The sequence below is a fragment of the Monodelphis domestica genome, chromosome 3 (assembly GCF_027887165.1).
Source record: "Monodelphis domestica isolate mMonDom1 chromosome 3, mMonDom1.pri, whole genome shotgun sequence".
NCBI lineage: Eukaryota > Metazoa > Chordata > Mammalia > Didelphimorphia > Didelphidae > Monodelphis > Monodelphis domestica.
The window spans coordinates 11085190-11097962 of NC_077229.1; positions in this window are offsets into that span (position 1 = coordinate 11085190).

The following is a 12773-nucleotide window of genomic DNA, read 5'->3' on the forward strand; positions in this document are numbered from 1 at the left end:
TGGAAGCTCTCTTTGCAGATGACTGTGCTCTCATGGCCCATCAAGAAAATCATCTCCAAACCATTGTGGACAGGTTCTCCACCGCAACAAAACTGTTTGGCCTGACTATCAGCCTCAGCAAAATAGAGGTGCTGTTCCAACCTGCACCAGGGAGGCCAACGAACCAGCCGTGCATTACAATCGATGGCACGCAGCTTTCTAACTTCAACACTCTCAAGTACCTGGGCAGCACCATCGCCAACAACGGGTCCCTAGACCACGAGATCAATGCCAGGATCCAAAAGGCCAGCCAGGCACTCGGGCGGCTGCTCTCCAAAGTCCTCCAACACAGAGGTGTAAGCACTGCGATGAAGCTCAAAGTGTATAACGCAGTGGTCCTCAGCTCGCTCCTGTATGGTTGTGAAACATGGACACTGTACCAGAAGCACATGAAACAGCTGGAGCAATTCCACCAACGCTCCCTCCGGTCAATCATGAGGATCCGATGGCAGGACCGAATCACCAATCAGGATGTCCTCGACAGAGCCAACTCCACCAGCATCGAAGTCCTGGTCCTCAAAGCCCAGCTACGATGGTCTGGACACGTCATCTGCACGGACCCACAGCGAATACCAAGACAGGTATTCTATGGTGAACTGTCAGCTGGACTCAGGAAACAAGGCCAACCAAAGAAAAGATTCAAGGATCAGCTAAAGTCAAACTTGAAGTGGGCTGGCATTACACCAAAGCAACTAGAACTTGCTGCCTTTGTCAGAAGCAGCTGGCGAACCCACATTCACCATGCTGCCACCTCCTTTGAAGATGAGCGACGTTGACGTCGACGTCTTGCCGCTGCGCGTGAACGCCGACACCAGGCCACAACCGCACCTCCCATAACAACTGGCATTCCATGCCCCATGTGCCACAAACTCTGCGCCTCAGGCTTTGGACTCCAAAGCCACACGAGGATACACCGTAGATGAAATTGCACAAAGGCAATAGTAATTTTCAATCACTAAGATACTACTATATATATATATATAAAGAGATACTGATGCTTCACATGGGTTGATTTGATCTCCTGCATCTTTGCTGAAATAATTGTTTCAGTGAATTTTTCAACTGATTTTCTCACATTACCTAAATAAATCCTCAATTACCAGATAAAGCAAGAATTCTAATTTCTTCTTTGACTGTGCTGATTCCCTCAACTTTTCTCATTTCTTTCCTCTAGCTCACATTTTTAGTTCTCTAGCAATCCTGAGAATGGGCATCATTATCCATGATCTTACTGAAACATCCTCGACTGTATTCCCATTGCCCTGTATCTAGCTTAAGTATGATACTTCCACCACTTTCTCTTTCCTAGACGTTCTTCCCATAAGCATCCCCTTCTTCCATAAAACCTTCTCCCAAACTCCAAACTGAAAAGGAATCAAAGCCTGAGCTTTTTTAAGACGACAACAACAGAGCAAGAGCACTAATCTACTGAATAAAGCCAAAGTCTGAAGCTAAAGTTAGATTATGGTCATCTTATAGGTCTGAGGGCTTCAAAAATGCCCTGAGAACTATGGGAGGCCAAATGCAATTGGAGCCCCATCTCTCATTGGGAAGATGAAAAAAATTAATGAAAGGAATGTGAATGAAAAACTGAATTCTACTCAGCTCCTCTTCTGGAATGAGCAGAAAAGACTGTCAGGGTAGAAAGGTCAGGGAGGCACTGCTAGAGTCCAGGTGATTCCCACAGCCAGGCAGCTTTGGAGTTTGGACAATCAAAGGTTCCCACTGCTATGAACAAACAGCCAGATGAACTTCTCTGAGAGCTATGGAAAGCTCGGAACTCTTCTTCTGTCAGCCTTTCCCCTTCAACATGATGTTTCCTACATAAATCTTCAGAGTATAGAAGGTGTCAGACAGCTGAATGAAGGAGCATGTAGGCATGGGAAGAGACTTATGCCAAAGTCCCCATACCCACAGAATACTGACTGCTGCAGTTAAGGACTGACTGATCATCAGATTCCTCCCTTCATATCCTAGAGGTTGAACTGGAAGGATCAGGCAATGTGGCTGAAGATATCGGGGGATCCTTTTTAAGGAAGCCCCTAGATGGAGTAGTAAAACTCTTTTTAAGGTCTCATCCCTTGTGACTTTTATTTCTAATGGGCAAGATGAAAAGAAGGCGAAGACTCAGTAAGTACAAGAAAGCTGCTAAGCAGGAGTCTCAGCTAGCTGGGATGCTTGCAGCAGGGTCTGCCCCAGTCTTAGCCAAGCATAGGATAGTGTGGCTCACACCAACATTCCTAATCCAGACTCTTAGAGGAGCAGGGCACAGGAAACATTCAGGACCCCAGGATCAAAGTCAGTACATTCTTAATTATAGTTTATTTTTCTTCTGTTTTATCCCTCCTTTAAGCTACCTTCTTTAACTCCTCATTCTCCCTCTTGTTATACTCTTCCCTTTTCTGATCAGCTCATTTAAGAGTAAAGATGAAGTGTTAACTTCTCCCCACTCCTATTCCTTGTTTGTACAGATATCTTCCACATCCTGATTATGTGAGGTAGTTTCCACCAATTTTCCATCCTTTTCCCCATCTAGTGTATTCCTCTTCACATCTTTCCATTCTTCTCTTCAGATTATTATGACAAACTGGATCCACTTCCAGATATTGTCTAATCAGTCTACTTCTAAGAGTCTTAATGATAAGGTTCAGAGTTGACATGTTGATTATCTCAACACATTAGAATATAAGCTGCCTTTGATTCATTAGGGTTTTATCATTGTTTATATTTTTCTGTTTTCTTGATTTATGTTTGAATGTCAAAGATTCTATACAACTTGCATTTTTTGTGACCAATATTTTATAGTCCTCCATTTATTTAAAGATCTGTCTTTTCTTCTTTCAGACTCATTTGGTAGGTAAGTCATTCTGAGTTATATACCTATATCATTTGCCTTCTGGAATATGGTTTTCCAAGCTCCCTGATGCATTTGGGTGATGAGTTCCAAATTTTATACAATCCTGATTGTTATTATTAAGGACTTGAATTCTTTCTTTCCAGCCACATGTAGCATTATTATTACAATTATCATTATTTATGGCTTTGAAGCTCTTTGGAGAGCCATCCCATCTGACAGAGTCACAGCCAGGGAAATGGAGACTGCAGAGCAACCTTCAGAAAGATGAGGCAACCACTGAACCCCCTTTCGTGTGACTTCTCCCTCTAATTTCCCTTAATAATGGAATTGCTAAAATTATTGTTCTCTCCCCAACACAGGAGAAATAATCAACACATATACCCCCACATTAATCCCCCCAGATTATTACCCCAAAAGATTACAATCCCAGAATTAAAACTTAAAGACCATTATCCATTACCCGTCCCTTCTCTCTCAAGCAGAGGCACACTTAAACTCTCCACATCCATTGCAGGCCAAGCATGACAGGTAAATTAATGATTCCTTTGAAACACAAGCTACAGACACACTCCACTGTTTTGTTATGTTTATAACAACCAAGCAACCTTGTTAGGTGCCTGAATCAAGCACAAGAATTATATAACTTGGAAACTGAGGAAAATACCAATTCTGGTCTGTCTTAAATTATCCTCTAACCCTGTACCTAGCTACAAAATGTTTCGTTTCTGTAAAATGGAGATTTGAACCCTGGACTTCAATCCTCAGAAGTCCTTGGTACTTCCCAGAATTCCCCATAATCTCACCTGAGTTCTCACCTGTGTAAAGTTTAAAAATTGGGGGAAACTGAGGCAGGTAGAAATTAGTTTCTTTCTGCAAGGAGTATTATATGTTTAGAGTTTTATTAAAGGTTGAGAATTTAAGAAATTACAAGTAAGAAAGGCATGTGCTAGGTGGGCAGAGAGTCCCAATTCAATTTCACTCACATCATGAGAGACGCATCTGCTCCGAAGTGGAAGTAGGAAAAAAGAGAGCCAGAAGTCTTTACAACCAGGTTAAATACCCCCTCTCACTCTCGGCCCAGGTGAGGTTACAAGGCATTTTGGGAAGTGAGCAAGGAATTCTGGGGTTTGGAGTCCAGAGTTCAAATCTCCATTTTTACACCTGATTGTGAGAACACAATTTAGTATTTAAAGGGCTCTCTGCCTCCCAAGCTTTCTCTTCTTCTGTATCTAAGCACACGCATCTCTCTACTCCGCATGCAAGATGTAGTAAGTGAATTGTGAATGCGCTAATCAGCCCTAGGCACATGCTTTTCTTATTTTGTATTTTCTTTATTCCTTGATTTCTAATAATCTTTAATAAACCTCATAAAATATAATACTTTTAGTAGAGAAACTAATATAATCTTTACATTACCCATATTTTAACTAATTGGGATTGTGAAAGATGACCAAAAGTAACAATGATTCTCCTAACTGGACATCCCTTAGGTGAGGAGGGACTAATCTCCAGATATCCATGTTATTTATTTCCATCTCTGTAGTAGCAACAATGTTTCATTGACTATCTCCTTAGGCTTCTTGTCTTTTGTTAGGTTCTATGGAAACATGTATGTTTAAAAATGATTGTGTAAGTAAAAAGACTTGTACAAGAACATTCATAGCTGCGCTCTTTGTGGTGGCCAAAAATTGGAAAATGAAGGGATGCCCATCAATTGGGGAATGGCTGAACAAACTGTGGTATATGTTGGTGATGGAATACTATTGTGCTAAAAGGAATGATGAACTGGAGGGATTCCATGTGGACTGGAACAACCTCCAGGAAGTGATGCAGAGTGAAAGGAGCAGAACCAGGAAAGCATTGTAGACAGAGACAGATACTACAATCAAAAGTAATGGACTTCTCCATTAGTCTCAATGCAACGTCCCTGAACAATCTGCAAGGATCAAGGAGAAAAAAATACTACCCACAAGCAGAGGGCAAACAGTGGGAGTAAAAACACTGAGGAAGGACAACAGCTTGACTACAGGGGTGGAGGGGATATGATCGAGGAGAGACTCTGAATGAACACCCTAATATGGAAACCAATAGCATGGAAATGGACTCGGGTTGAGGATGCATGTGATACCCAGAGGAATCATGCATCACCAATGGGAGGGGTGGGGGAAGAGGGGAGGAAAAAAGGTGATCTTTGTTTCTAATAAATAATGTTTGAAAATGACCAAATAAAATAATGTTTAAAATCTTTAAAAAATCAAAATCAAAATAAATAAAAAAACAAATAAATAAATGAATGAATGAAAATGATTGTGTGCCAGAAAAGCACATACTCCCTGAACCTATAAAATAAACTAAACTCTGTGCCATGGCAGAACACTGTGTGATGCCTGACACGGGATTGAGCATACAGAGTCTCTCATTCTTATTCAACTGGACCATCATACCTAGAAAGAAGGACCCTCCCCTCTGGGAGACTGCTGGCTTGACTCTCAAAGAAGCTCTTGATTTTGGCTAAAGCTTTTCTGAGAATTTTCAGTTTTAGATTCCTTTCAGAAGGGAACCAGTGGATTCTTTCAATTTCCACTTTTCCCTTTGACTCTAAGATATGTTAGCAGATTTAAAATTTTGTTTCTGGGTCCTCTTTGTGGTCATGGTACTAAAATAGCTCAAGGATTCTAATTTTGTTTATCTTCAATATATTTCCAGGTCACATATTTATTTTGATATATATTGTATTCTTTTTTATTTTTCAATCTTTTGATTTTAATATTCATCATTATCTCACAAAGTCAATATTTTCTATTTGGTCCCTTTTTATTTTCATTGCTTATTGTCTGGGTCCCTCTGGTACCAATTTATTGCCCTTTCCAATTCTTTCATATCTCCCAAGTCTTTTCCAGTTTTTGTTTGAACACTGGCATCATAGTTGTCAGTGATCTTAAATGGAAGAGAATGAGTGAATTTAATGTGGGTGATCATTAAATGTTTTACTGTGGGCAAGTATACTTTAGAAAGTATACTTTAGTAAAAATGGACTAGTCCTCATGGTCAATAAAAAGATATGAAAAGCAGTCCTGGATTTCAATAAAAAATGACAAAATGATATCTGTTTGATTCTAAGGCATGGCAATTAACATCACATTAATACAAGTCTATATTCCAACTACTGATGCCTAAGAGGCCAAAGTTGTCCAGTTCTTTGAAGATCTACAACATATCATAAAAATAATATTTTTTAAAAAGATGTTCTACTTATCACAGGATATTGAAATGTTAAAGTAGACAACCAAAAGACAATTGGAAAAACAGGCAAGTTTGATTGTAGAGTACAAAAATGAAGCAGAACAGAGACTAGTAAAGGTTGGTTAAGATAACTCATGAAGCATAGTAACTTCACACATGGATATCATCAGGTGATTAATATAAAAATTAAATTGATTATGTACTTTTTAGCCAAAGGTGGAGAAGCTGTAGAATTAGTTAGAACAAGACAAAAAGCTGACTGTGGCTCAGATCTTAAACATTTTATTGCAAAAGTAAAAAAGTAAAATAAAAAAAAAAACAAATTGGAGAAAGTAGGGACATACATTAGACTTTCTAGGTATGTAAGGATGCAGTATCAAATATAAGGATGTAAGATCTGTTCCTCCCTTATTATGTCAATTGTAGATTGGCAGAAAGAAGGGCTATCCCTATCACTGTGGGAGTAAATATGTATGGACATACTAGAGTTGATTGGTTTGATTGGGTTGTTTAAAGGAGCTTAGTCAGAAAATTGGTCATCTTTTGGTGGCAAGAAAACTGAATAGTAGCAGATCCTTGTACTAACTTCAGAACAGATATTATATAGAAACAGAACAAAGAAGGAATAGAGATGGCCCAGGGCCATTTTCCCTTGGTCCAGTTAGAACTTCTTTTGCTATTTACTTTAAAAGGTTTACATTAACTGTGAAGTCATAGGTCACATTCTTACTCTGGCTCCTACTATACAAGGTGTGACCCAAATAGCATCCTCTATGAATATATCGTGGAGGTGACGAAAAGATTTGAGAAATGAAATTGGTTGGTAGAGTGCCTAAAGACCTATGGACAGAGATTCACAATAAAGTACAGGAGTCAGCAGCAACATCAACAACAAAAACAACTCAAAGAAAAAGAAAACCAAGAAAGCAAAATGGTTATTTTATAAGGCATTACAAATGGGAAATAAGGAAAGCAAAAGGCACAGGAGAAATGGCAAACAAAATATACCCAACTGAATGCAAAATTCCAAAGAAAAACAAGAGTACATAAGGTTTTCTTAAATGAGTAATGCAAATAAATAGAAGAAAGCAAGAAGAGAAAAAGCAGGCAATCCCTTCAAGCTAATATGTGATGCTTGAATGGAATTCAAGTCTTCTTGACTTCAAACTCAACACTGCTTCTACACCATCTCTCAGCTGTCACTGGCAATGGCTGTCAAAGTAGCTTTTACATAGAAAACAATTTTCCCTCGTCTGAGAAAAACTCAGTAGCTTTCAGTTAAATATATGTATTCCACTCTCCTATTACTGTTGTAGGTTCCTTGTGGAGTATGCAGTGATAGCAGTGGCCCGGGATTCAAGAAGACCCCATTAGAGGTGGAAGCTATTTGCTGCTTTGACTGCTTCCTATGACCACAAGGGGAGATTTCCAGTCAGAAGGATGAGTTTCTGCAGTGAATTCCCTTTTCATGGTCTTCATGGTTTCATGGTCTCTTCATTGATATAGAAAAAACCCAAACGGTTATTCTTTTTTATTTATTTTTTTGAATCCTTACCTTTTGTCTTAGAACCAATACTGTGTATTGGTTCCAAAGCAGAAGAATAGTAAGGACTAGGCAAGAGGATTAAGTGACTTGCCCAGGCAGACACAGGTAGGAAGTGAGGCTAGATTTGAACCCTAGACTTCCCATCTCTAGGCCTACTTCTCATTCCCCTAGCCACCTAGCTGCCCCACTCCCCTCAACAAGTTATTCTTATATAGTCACCTAAAATCCCAAGGTTCATTACTGAATAGAAAATCATTAAGATACTAAAGAAAAAGAAGAAGAATAACTCAAAAAAATGATATGATGAAATCGATCCCACTTCACAACGAGAAGCATAATTTACAGGAAAAAAAATTATGAACTGAAATTCCTTAGTTTTATGGTTCATGTCAAGAGAGTATCTACACCCTATTGAGGTTTAAGGCCAAAGTTAGCCACAGCATATAAATTTCTTGGCTACAAGACTCCATTGGGGTTTTAGATTAAGAGAAGGAGAGTAATTCCAGGAAAAAGAGTTCCAGTCAGCCAGGAAATCAAAGGTAGAGGTTGAAATGAGGCATTCTAGGTGAGGAAAGATGTAGAGCATTGTTAAGATTAGACAATTTAAGGTGAAATTTTTGGTCTGGAATCAATCTTCAAAGGCCATTAGGTCAATTTTTTTTTTTTAGTTCAAATATAGGGGAGCTACTCATCCTACCCCTTACTCCAACTAGGATGCTGTGTTCTTTTTTTGGTGGTATAATTCCCTCGATCATAACAACACTTAGGACTGTGGTGTGAGAATCTAAGAATATCTGGAAGAGTAAATTTGTGCTAGAGGAGACCAAATTGTTTGGGATCAGTTAAAGTTAAATTAAGAAAGCTTGCCAGTAACTATAGAAATAAGAAATGGAGGGAAACAATCAAGTCTTCCCTCCAATCTTTCTGATCTAAAATAGGTGATATATCTGTCAGTCTTTATGGATTACAGATCCCCCCTTCAGGATATTTATTCTTCCCTTCTTTCTTGTCCTTTTTGTCTCTGTCTCTTTATCTGTATCTATCAATATCCTTCTTTGTCAGTATTACTCCTTTTTTGTCTTTTTCTCTTTATTCCTTGCCCTCATTCCCTTTTTTCTTTTTCATTTTTTCTTTCTGTCGGTGTCTCTCTCTTTCTCTTTCCCCACTCCCTACCTCAATCACTGCCATTCATTATACCCTCCAAAATTGAACTCTGGTTGAATTTTGTTACTTTAGTTGTAGTTTGTTCCAACTGGGTTTGTCCATCCAGACTAAGCAAATCCATATACCAAGGTAAGGAGAAAATAATATTTCCCTCCAGCCTTGCAATTCTAAGAATTCACATAGTTAGGTTCCCTAACTTCTGAACTTCTTCCCACAAAAAAATCAATATGAATACCCACTTACATCTGATGACAAGTTAATTGTAATAAGATGTATGGAACAATGGAACACGTTGGTCCTGCTTTACAATAGAATTAACTATGATATATATATATATATATATATATGTATGTATATTCAATCCTGCTTTACTGATTGTAGAAGGAATGCCTAAAGCAACCTAGACATGTTCTTCAAAGGTTCTCACTAATTTGAGATAAGGAGGTCTAGTCCTTCTTCTGAACTTAAGCTATATCCCCAAGAGTTGGTACAGTCCTTCAAATCCACCTGATTATGGACCACATTGTGATGTTTCCGTATAGCTCCGGACATTTCAGACCTTTCTAGTAGAGATGTATTAATTCCTCCAAAGATTTTGGCCTGACTGCCTTTGCCTTACAAAGTTTGCAAAGATCGTGCATTTCCCAAGCTATGATATCCACTTAGAAATGAACAACCTACACAGATTGTTCATCAATACATGTCTGGGACAGATATCACAATGTAGTGGTCAAGTCCAGAGCTGAAAAAGAAAGGGAGAGCAGTCTATAATGTATCTGAGAAATTCTGGCTCTTCTTTATAACCTAAAGATCATTCAAGAAATGAAGAATAAACTTCTAAAAGTCAATAGTAATAATTCTAATAGTATTGTTTTCTGTCTGAGAGATGGAGTACAACTGGCTCCAAAGAACTGAATTGGAAAATTAAACCAAACACAATTGAGAGGCACATAGTAGATGTGAACGAATTTTAATCTTGTAACCAATAAAGTTATTAAAGGAAGAATAGTAGTACTCATTGTGTGAGGATAAACAATCCAGTTTAGGAAGAGATGGCATGGTCATAAGGTGAAGATGAAGAGTGAGAAAGTTGCAAGTCAGAACGCTCCCTTTGGTATCCTCATAACAGGAATTGGTGAGAAAGGATTTCAGCACATTGGACAAAGCTCCTTTGGTTTACAGAATTTGTGGGAGGATAAGGACAAGATTCTCCCAGGGTGGACAGCAGAGGTGAACCATATTCTTCAACAATGGAAGGAAAACCCAAATCAGTGAGCCCATTGATATATCTAAACATTTGAAGGTTTGAAGAAGTGAAAGTGACTAGAAAACAAAACAAAACTTTGAAAGAAGTCCTCAAGTACTTTAATAGTGAAGGTGGAAAGTTGAGGAAATAAAAGTTTCAATGGCTGATTTTGAATGTTGTGTATAATTTTGGTTTAGAATATAGATAGCAGAGGGATGTTTTTATTTTTTATGAACATAATGGAAAATGAATCATAGCTTTTGCTATTTTCTCTAACTTATGGGTCTGGTTTCAGAGGAGCATCTGATCGATAACTGTAATAGTGCTGAAGCATAACAGGGTCTTTAAAAAGAGAGTTGAGAATCATGCGTAGGCTATGGGGGGTGGGGGGGAGGAAAAGAAAATGATCTTTGTCTTTAATGAATAATGCTTGGAAATGATCAAATAAAATATTATTTTTAAAAAATAAATAAGATTTTAAAATTTAAAAAAAAGAGAGTTGAGAAGGGTGGATCAGTGGAAAGGATAATCTCTAAAGACTGGGAAAAGTCTATCATGAGGCTGGTCTTTCAGGTGAACTAATCTGCATTCCAGCCTTGCTTCATAACTAAATTTGGCATTGTTGATCAGTCATATAAATGGCTGCTTTGTTAATCCAAAACCAAAAACAGAAGTAGGAATGAATTTAGAAACAGGGATAAAGGAAGATGATTTAAATGAAATGGAGGTCAATCTTTGGTATTGAATTATTCATGTCAAGAGCACAGGCCTAGGACCTTATTTCATTTATATCCACACTCTTTATTTTAAAGCTTGCATAGTTTCATTCAATATTCTTTTTCACCAATTGATCCAAAGATAAAGATTTGGGATTTGGAGGTCTTGGAAGTGTTTTGTAAGAGGAAAATCTGATTCAGCATGCAAGAAGAGCAACCCAAGCAGGGGAGGAGCAAGGGAAGAGAATTCTGGGAAAGAACAGAAGAGCTGAGAAGATTCAAAAGCAGTTACTTCACTTCTCTTTGGGAGCTCCTCAAGGGTGGTTGGTCTAAGAGAAATCTCTGAGGCAGAGGACCTTCTGAGCATTGACCAGCTCTCTGTGAACCCAAACCCCTTGTATCCAGCTGATGAGAAAAGGAGTGGATGGGACTTTTATTACAAAGCCATCTGTCCAAAGAAGACTTTCCTCTCCATCCCCTAAAGTTGTCCTTGAACTTTTATACTGCAACCAAGGTAGATAGAAGTCAGGGCAGCTCTCACAACTGACCTAGGAGGGTCAGGCAAGCAGCCTGATCCTTCAGGATTTGGGGGAGGGGGTCAGTTGTTAGCTCTTAGGAACCTCCTACTTCCCATTTCCCACTTCTTTACTCAACAACCCTATTCACCCTGTCTTGTGTGCATCCCTTTAGAATAAATAATTATTCTTTAGATCAAGTGCCTGCCTCATAATATCCAGGGAGAGAGATCTGAAGCTTGGGGAGGAAGGCTGTACTTTCTCCTGGAGGAGGGAAAATCAGATTCAGTCCTTGACTTTACATTCTCTGAAGGGACATATTCTATTCCTTTCACAGACAACTTGAGCTGTCCTCACTAGAGAAAGAGAGGGGAGGGCCAGTCTCTCCATCCCTCCCCATCTTCTGACGCTATCCCACCTCTCTCACTCTCTAGTATCAAAGTATACATAGTGAGTGGCTCCATTTCCCCATCCATCACAGTTTCTAGGAGGAGTTTTTTGATATCATTAGAACTAGAATTGCAGATAGTTCTGGTCATACACTTGGAGTCAAGAATTTAAAAACAACAACAAAAAAAAAAACAACCTCCAACCTCAAAGGGATTAACTTGGCCTTGGAAACTAGAGTGAGATCCCATAGATAAGGCATCCCTGGAACAGGATTCATTTTTCACTTTCTTTGCCAGATAATACATTAGCATAAAGACCTGGAAAGGCAAGAATCAGTCTGGTATTCTCATTCCAGGGTTCTTTTTACTTGATCCTGATACAATGTAGTATCACAGTTAAGGAAAAATATGTCTGCTTCCAGAAATAGATAGACTCCTTCAAAGTGTGATAACGTAGTACCTGTCTGATCCTTTGAAAGCAGAAAACAGTGGTTATGGTTAGCAAGATCTGGCATCAGTCTCAATATGGGGGATGAACATTCTTTTTCCTGATGAGACAAATCTTCTGGTTGAAGGTTGTTGCCAGGAATTTCAGAATTCAGAGTGGTCAGAATTTATGATGACTCTTGGTGGATAGACATTACATTTCAGTTGTGCCTTAATATACTTAGGAAGGTGTATCTATAGATTGGAGTTATGTTAGGTATAGTCATGAAAGTCTGACATGATGTTGTCATACAATCAATTTCCAATGTTCTCCAAGTGTCTGAGAACAGTAAGAGAGGATTGTACAATTATGAGTACTTTTAGCAAACACTATAGGTTTCTAAATTTCTTTTAAATGATCTTTTATTCATTTCCTTAAATATTACTTAGTTGTATCTTAACATTTTTGAACACTTTAAACATTTTTAAAATTTAAGCTCCAAATTCTCTAGAGGGAAATATTCTTTAATAATTTCTTTAAAATATGTTGTCCAAGTTATTTCTTTGATCATTGCATTAAGGAAGTCCATTAATTTTTAAATTATATCTCTTAGATGCATTTTCTAGATCAG